Source organism: Lepeophtheirus salmonis, chromosome 13 (genome assembly GCF_016086655.4).
Source record: "Lepeophtheirus salmonis chromosome 13, UVic_Lsal_1.4, whole genome shotgun sequence".
Lineage (NCBI taxonomy): Eukaryota > Metazoa > Arthropoda > Copepoda > Siphonostomatoida > Caligidae > Lepeophtheirus > Lepeophtheirus salmonis.
Window position 1 is genome coordinate 8,777,446 of NC_052143.2, and position 8,708 is coordinate 8,786,153.

The window sequence follows — 8,708 nt, forward strand, 5'->3', positions numbered from 1 at the left end:
TTGGTAGCGTTTTTTGCCTTAAGCCTTTATCACTATTATTAAGTCTTGTGAATTTATTTTTCTACACTATACAAAACATTTGTGTGTACTTATAAAAGACGGAGATTAAGCTTGATGATTTTTGAAGGAGTTTTAGTTGTAAGTCCTTGTTGGACTCAGAGAAGAATTGAGGATTTACATCCGAGTAATTTCTGCATTTATCATCGTTTATTTATGTCTCCCCTTCACCACAGCTTCTTGTAGCTGAGGAAACGAAATGTGATGACACTTAACATGCCCTTATCCAAAAACATTATTTAAATTGGCATGGTCGCTATCTTGATTTTTGGTTTGTTTTTTAACATGCTCAAAATACTATTCAATAGCACCACTGTTCATGGAAATCCAGAGGATTTTCGTTTATAATTTCATTTCTAAATCTAATTTAATGTTCAACACTACATACTTTAATATAATTTTGTTTGGGGGTAGGGGCTACAGTCATCGAGTCTTTTTACCTGTGGATCCTTCAATGCTTGAGCCAAACTATTGGGACAAAGTCACGTAAAAGGACACGAACAAACTAACAACATATATATATTTTTGCAAGATGGCGAAGAATTTTCTGAGTTTTAGGAAGAAAAAAAAGTACTATTAAGTAAATAACACTTATATTCTATTGTCTTAATTTCAGGCTCTTTTTTCCTATTTTGGGAGTAGGATCTCTTTATGTGATACCTAAGATTATGTCAGTCCTTACGTATTCGGTCCAGTTCAGCCTTAGAACCAGTCTTATTAGTTCATTGAGACGGATCCTTTTCCGTCAGGTGAAATCATTGATGAACATTTATTTAAATATTTGAACATTTATATAAAAATGGAAATGCTAGTAATCTATTGATAACATGTGTTTGGACACAGGAACATTAAATATTTGACATATTACAGCTGTTATATGTCAAATCGGTCCAAAATCTGAGGTGCTCTTTTATGGTCAGTGTGTCGTCATCACGTTGGTGGGATAATATAAAGTCATGTATTTACATCAATCAAAATGGAGCAATCAAAGTCTCCTGAAGTTTGTCTTTTCAAAAGATTTTGAAGGAATTGGGAACGTATATATAATATATGGAGAAAAAAATATCTCCAAAATCGACATATCTCTGTACAATGAAGATGCAAATAATTTTATCTCGTCCTGCAATGCTAATACATTATCCATAATCATATCAAATACATTTAAATGTAGGACTGCTTGTAGGAAAATAGCTAAGCTGTGCAAAATTGTTCTGAATGGTGATACTCAAAAACACCATCACCTATATAAATCTAGAGCAATATATTAAGCTAGATGGATCTCGAAAATTATTTACCCGATTAAAATTTGCATTCTTGGAAATCAAACTTTTTAACTACATCAAAGGAAATGTTGCAACACAGAATCAACAAGAACAACAAAGGGAATTTGATGGTTATAGATACTGTAATTGGTGGCTTCATTCACAGTCTGGGTCAACTGCTCCAGTGTCGGATTTGTGCTTTAACAAACTCTCATAAATTATAACATGTCAATTCAACTTGTTCAAAAGATGCTTTGAAAGCTCTTGATAAGCGCTTGTAGTATTTATAGTCCGAAGTTGTAGCAATGGCTCTGTTCTGCAACGGAGTTTCTAAAGAAGAGCGCCACAGACTTGCATATGCTTTACTATCCAAAAAGCCAGAGAAATTGCCAAGTACTCCAAGACAACGCTGCAGTTCAAACTACGGGAAGCCATCATTACAAAATATGACAAAGAGGACAACTCTAGCAGACCTCGTGAATGAAGATTCTTGGTTTACAATAAATCACTTAAATCTAAATGTGACGTTTAGTAAAAAAAATATCAACACATTGTAAAAAATTAATATTTGTAAGAAGTAAAGTTAATTTTTAAGAATATCAATTAAGTGAAAAATGACCCATTGATCGAGTGGTAAAGCTCATATTGGACTGTTCATCAGCTTCTAGAGCAGAAACATTAAACTGTCTTGCAAACAATAAAAAATGATCGAAAAAAGAATTAATATCTACAAAATTATGTAAAAAAAGATTAATCATCTTTTTAATTATTACTTTTTGAACGGAAATTAAATGTAAAGATTTTAATTTTTACATTTTGTTAACGTTTATTTGATAACAAACATGACTAGTTTTGAGTAAAAAACACAAAAGGGAATATTTTGTATTTATTACATGGCTCAATAAAATATATAAGTGCTTAGTGGCCATAAACGTGAAAGATCTAGTCTCACATTTGAGAAAATGGGCAATAAAATCCATAATGCCTTTTGGGTCTTTGATGCACCCTAATGTAGAAATTTTGTAGCACATATACGTTGAAACACTTTTTCAACAGACATTATTGTTCTATATTCTAAAAATATATAAGAAACTTGAGACATTCATTTACTTTTTTTCTGTAAGATAAACTTACAAGTATATATATTTTAATTTATATTTAAATGCATAAAGTGAAAATGTTACTTAGTTAAGTCGGCCGGAGAATACGTCATTCAGAGAGAAAACGACATGATTTCTCTTTAACTAAAGATTAAATTAATTGGGCATAACTTTTTTTCCAACAGTTGCGTCTAGGATCCTCGTTTGAGGGATTCATAAGAACATATATAGACCCTGTCAGCACAGAATCAAGCTAGAATTATTTTTTTGTTTTTCAAAATTAAGTCTCGATTACATTTTATTCGACAAAGTATCGTCATTTTCTATCAATAAATTATTATTATTATTAATATAGAATTACAACAAATAAAACTTAAAGTCTCAAAAACTCATCGTTACAATAAAAGACTTTGAAATTAATAAATTCTATTATAAAGACCAAATCAGAGTCCAATTATGTATCATGAATTAAATAAAGGTTACAAACTATCAATAACATTTTTGAGTACCTCAATGGATCCCAGAAATTTGATTAAAAAGGTTGTAATTAACCGAAATATGTCTATGAAATATTTTCTTCGATTTGTGAGGTGTCTAATAACTCACCAAATATTGGATTTATTTTTTGTTATAATGTATTTAATATTTTTAATTATGGGGTTTCAGAGGGATAAGTAATATTTAATCAATGTTTATAGTATGTAGAAAATAACAATTATCCGCAAAATATCCCAAAACCCAGTGATATAAGTAGACTTATCTAACATCAAATTGCTTAATAAACATAAATGTTATACTTACACGACAGTAGTACCGTTATCTTCTCGTAAATATATCCATGTAGATCACGAAAGAGATTTCAATAATATAAAAAAAGTTCATTGATCTTTTGTAACACTTCTTTTGAATAAAAAACATAGTTGAAGCGTTTGATATGCTGTAAAATAATGCGCAGCATTTATTACTATAAACTACCAACACATAACACAATTTTTGGTTACAAATGACTTCACCGTGGAACGTCATTTAATGACTCATCTTGAATATCTTAATATAAAAAAGCATGGAATTATAACAAAATGTATTTTTAATCTGAAACTTGGGTCACCCAGTAAATATTTCAGTTAATTAAAGCTCTATGTTATTTGAATTTAATGACTTTAGCGATAAAAAACATTCTAAAACACTATCGATAAAGATTAATGGAATTACATGGAAAATTGTATACTTCTCAGAATTGCCACATTATATTTTATTAATGCCCTTTATATCTATACATAGGCAAAAACGGAGGAGCGGCAGTTCAATATAGGTAATTCAACAACACCCTTTGAGCCCTGTAACCCAGATAGGACATTATTTTGGCAGTCAGACAGAAGTGTTGAAAAACGACGAGACAAAGTTGAGATTACAAACTTTTCCAACCTGTAAAGGTCCTTTTTTTTGGAGAGTAATTAAGGAACTACAAGAGTCTGGAGATGATTATGAATCAACAGCAAAGCTAGCTGATCACAGGAATAGGTCAACTTGCCAGAGGGATCAGGATTTCATTGCAATTTTTAGAAAATCATTGATGATGAACCATCTAAATCGATGAGGGTTATTTCCAGGGATATCAACTGTTCATTAGGAAGTATGTGGCAGATAATTTGCGATAAAAATCATACAAGATACAAAGAGCTCGACGTTGACCTGGTAGAGGTCAAACCCTGCATATAGAGCGTTAACATGAGGTGTCACAATTTTTTTTTTTTTTTAATTATTGGATCTTAATATGGAACCAACAAATTGAAGGACAATACTTTACTATCTATCCCAATTTTATGACTATTTCTATCATATATCGGACACTAAAATGTATTTAAAATATGTAATTACATCGTTACACAATCTTATTTCCATATTGTAGATAAAAATTAACTATTAGAATGGAAAGAATAATATATTTCTCTTACATTAGCCTAATTTTTTTTGTCCCTAATCGATCCAAAAAAAAAAAAAAGTACAAATATGGCCATTTTTAGGGATTTTTAGTAGATAGAACTTTGATTTTATTCAAATACTACTATTTATGATTGTCATTAATTAATATATAATGCAAGTGTTAAGTCTCTTTTTTTATTATAGTTAAAGCAAAGATTTATTGGAAATCTGTCCACTTTATGTACAAAAAATATTAATTTCTATTAAAAATAGACAAATTATTTAAAATTCCTCCCTTTCAAATATTAAATTCAATATTTGACATAATTCAACTTTATCATGTATAAAAAATATTTAGACCTTTGAGGCTGAGATATAAACATGCTAAGTATAAGTACGCTTAGTTTTATAAAACAAGTTTTTCTACTCTACGCATATATTTCATAGAATTCAACAAGGGTCCAGACAAACAATAAATTATAATTTAAGATAGAAGGGCCTACAGAGCCATGTTCTAAGCATAATATTCACGTTTAATTTATTTACATACACTAAAGTGCGGAGATAATTACATTATTAACCACTTTTTAACCGTTTTTATACCATTAAAAATTATAGAAATCTTTGTCGTTCATTTTGGAAAATATTCTAAATTATCATGGACACGTTTATACTCAATGACGCTGATGGTTAGCATGGTGGAAATGTGAAAAATGGCAAACCAAAAATCAACATGATAACCCCGACAATTTGACAAATGTTTTGGAGGAGAGCAGCTTAGCTGTCATGAGTTTTCATTAGATCAGCTACAAGCAGCTGCAACGAGGAGGAAAAGGAAATACACAAAGATATAAACTATAATTTATCCGACGCGAATCTTCAATTCTACCTCGGGTTCAACAAGAACATACAATTATTACTCTGTAACAAATCGTCAGATGTACTACTTTTCCTATGAGCAAATGTTAAATCTGGTTTTTTATATATTAATGAAAGCTTATAAGTAGTAGAAAATGAATTATATAATAATGGTAGTAGCCTAGGAAATTCTTCCCGGTTGCCCACTTCAAAAAAAAAAAATGGACGAACTAAAAAGTTAGCATCAGTATCTATGCTCGTATTTATGTTTTGTACGAATTTGTTTTTTAAACTCAAACTACATCTGCCCCTTTAAGCCATAGAACAAAGTGACAAAACTCATTCAACTAACAAACTTGAAGTGATATTCCCTGGCTAAGTGGGAATAATCCCTCCCCCCTTGTAGAAATCACGTTGTTAATTCAATTGATAGAGTAAGCTCAAGGAGGCTGATTGGTTGGTTGGAGTTGTATGTCTACTTCAGCGCTCCTAGCGGAGGGGGATTTTTAACTTATTGTCGTCATCATTTCGCTACTTGACCTTTAACTATTTTATTATCTTTTTGGCTATATTTTGAAATTAATATTTATTAATAACTCACGTCTAACTCCCCAAGAAATTTCGTATTTCAAGATGACAAATATTAAAATAATACATCCAATTTCTCCTCTTTTACGTTGCTTGAGCAATGGACTCGTCTGAGAGAAAAGTTAAATGAGCTTTAATAAAATAAAGGTACCATTTTTATTGTGACCGATAATTTCATGACAGCAAATTAATTCCTTGTCTTTTCATGCATAGCAATTTCATTTCCAGTAAATTCATTCCCTGTAAAATGCATCCCAGGACATTTCATTCACTCTTTGAAGACGATCTACAGTTAGTGACGTCAACAGTTTATGTTTTCTTAACTAGTTGTTTATGTGTATGGCTGTGGAGTGTCGTCTTATGTAAATATATTTAGAGTATAGTTAGAATACACATGAGCGTATAAACAGTGTGTAGTTTCATTCCTCCACGTCCTTCTTCCTCTCATCTCTCCGGGGCAATGGATAGTGAACACTGGGGATGAGTGATGACTATTGATGGATGGTAGAAGCATATAAAAGATTTATGGTGTTTATGGATTAGAAATGACGTCATAATAAATCTTTAATAGGGAGTAGGAAAGGAATCCGTGGATTTTATTCGTAAATTGATGGATATAAGTGCATCTCGTCATTGCTCTTCTCAGACTACCACCTATCAGTACTTGCTCCCTACTCCTTCTCGTCAATCCACAATCATCAATTTCATCATCCCCTTTTATCTTCTTTTCCTTTTTTCAAAATTCAAATCTACGTAAACAATCAGTAAGTTACTCGGGCACCTCACTCCCTTCTCCAGGATCCCTTACTCTCCCAATAAAATGCATGACGTCACAAAATATCCCTCTTCAAAGTGGGAATGAAATATCCAGGAATTAATTTTACTGGGAAGAAAAATCCCCAAGCACCCATTTACAATATATGTATACGTATATGATACATTGATTCTCAATAATATCCAAAGGTTTTTATGGATCTCGACGAATTCCTTACGGAATGGGTGGAATACGATACGACATCCTGAATGAAGGCAATGGTGAAAGAGTTAGGAGTGAGGAGGATACGTTGTCGCATTACGTATAAAGTATAAAAAATCGTCAACTATCAAGATCTTCTCTGAAAAAAATATTTTCACATTCGACCACGCCCAGGATCGAAGGAACGACTCTTTTAATACTGAATCAATGGAATGTGTTCCATGCATAGACAAGACCAAATTTCAAGCCCACGTCATTGTCTTGGGTGGCATTGCATCAGGTAGAAACGTCGTGCCACCATATTTCTTCACAAAGGAAGGAGTTGATTCAGAAGGAAATATCTAGTTTCTCCAAAACGATGTAAGGCCCTGGATATATGAGAATTATCCTAATGGGAACTATATTTGTCAGCAAGGCGGAGCTTCCTTCCATACCAGCAACACATCCCAAAAATGATTTATTAAAAACTTTGGGAGATTCTAATGTAAGAAAAATGGTCCCCATCATCACCATATTAGAATCTCCTAGATTACTATTTTTGAGGCAACGTTGAGACGTGCAATGATAATCCCATTGATTTACAAGCTTCCATTGTCAGGGAAATGTCTTCCGTTGATTCCTTAGAAATTGTCATAGCATGCAGAGGTTTCTGACCTCATCTTTAGACATGTGTGGCCGCAGATGGTTGACAATTGGAATTTTGAATCCTTAATTTTGTAGTTTTCTTTAACTTCAATAAAAATATGTGATATCTTTTTCAGTTTTTCCGTAATGACGTACAGAAATTATTCAGCACAGACCAGACTTTTTTGCCTATAAATCCTGATAATTAGGTGTTAAATTAAAAAGACAAAATATGTTTTGTTCATAACATGTACCTGAATTCGAAAGAAATTACTCATTTGAGCAAAACATTCATGCCTATGCGGGTTCGTATTCTCATACTAATGGTTACTTATAGAATATACATACATACTTTAAATTAACCTGTTTTGTAACAAAGAATGAATAAAGAAGCAATTTTCCTTTATCTCTTAAAGCGATTTGCAGGGCCCAACCCAAGCTTTTAAAACCTTTAAAGTAATAGATATTAGGCCGATCAAAGATTATTATTCCAGAATGAATTTAAAAGAAATAAATAGGCAATGCACTATTAAGTAATTATCCCATGATTCATATGATTACCTGATTTAATAAATACCAATATAAATATTTTGTAATACCTATATATATATGACTGATTCTTTGAAACGAAGTGAACTCAATGATATACATTCTTTTGCATTTGTATGTTTCAACAAGTATTTTTATGTATAATGTACGATCATCCATCATATATACAAAGGTCTTGAAGATGAAACTCGACCCTCTTTGGGTCGCCCTGGAACCAAATGTTGTTGTTATTTCAACTTCTTTACTTTTAATCCTATGTAATATACAGACAAGACAAATTTATTACGTCTAATTTCGTCACAGGAGAAAACTATACCCGGGAGCTTCCAGAGATTTACTTCAAAAGGGAGGAAGGGAGATGTGCCGAAGTTATGTGGCTAATTAATAATCATAGATAAATCAGCATCTGTGGCATCTGTTACACCAATAGGCTGACAATGCCTTACATCGAGGAAACCAGGAAGAAAATGGAGAACTCGAGGAATCCCCGGATGACTAGCGTGGAGATAACTAGTGGACTTCAGAAAGGTCAGGGATGAGGAGTTCATCAAGAAGGTGTGCAACATCATTGACCGATCCCCGACGAGGTACTTCGTCTCAATTAGAAAGGAACTTGAAGTCAGTGACAAGAGAGATAGAGCATGTGTGAATGAAGATTAAGGAAGGCACTAAAAACGTCACCGCACAACTAAGGCAAGTCTGATAGTCACCATCAAGGAGCATTTCGCATCCATGCCCAGGAACTTCGTCACCTAGGCCTTCTCCCAGTTC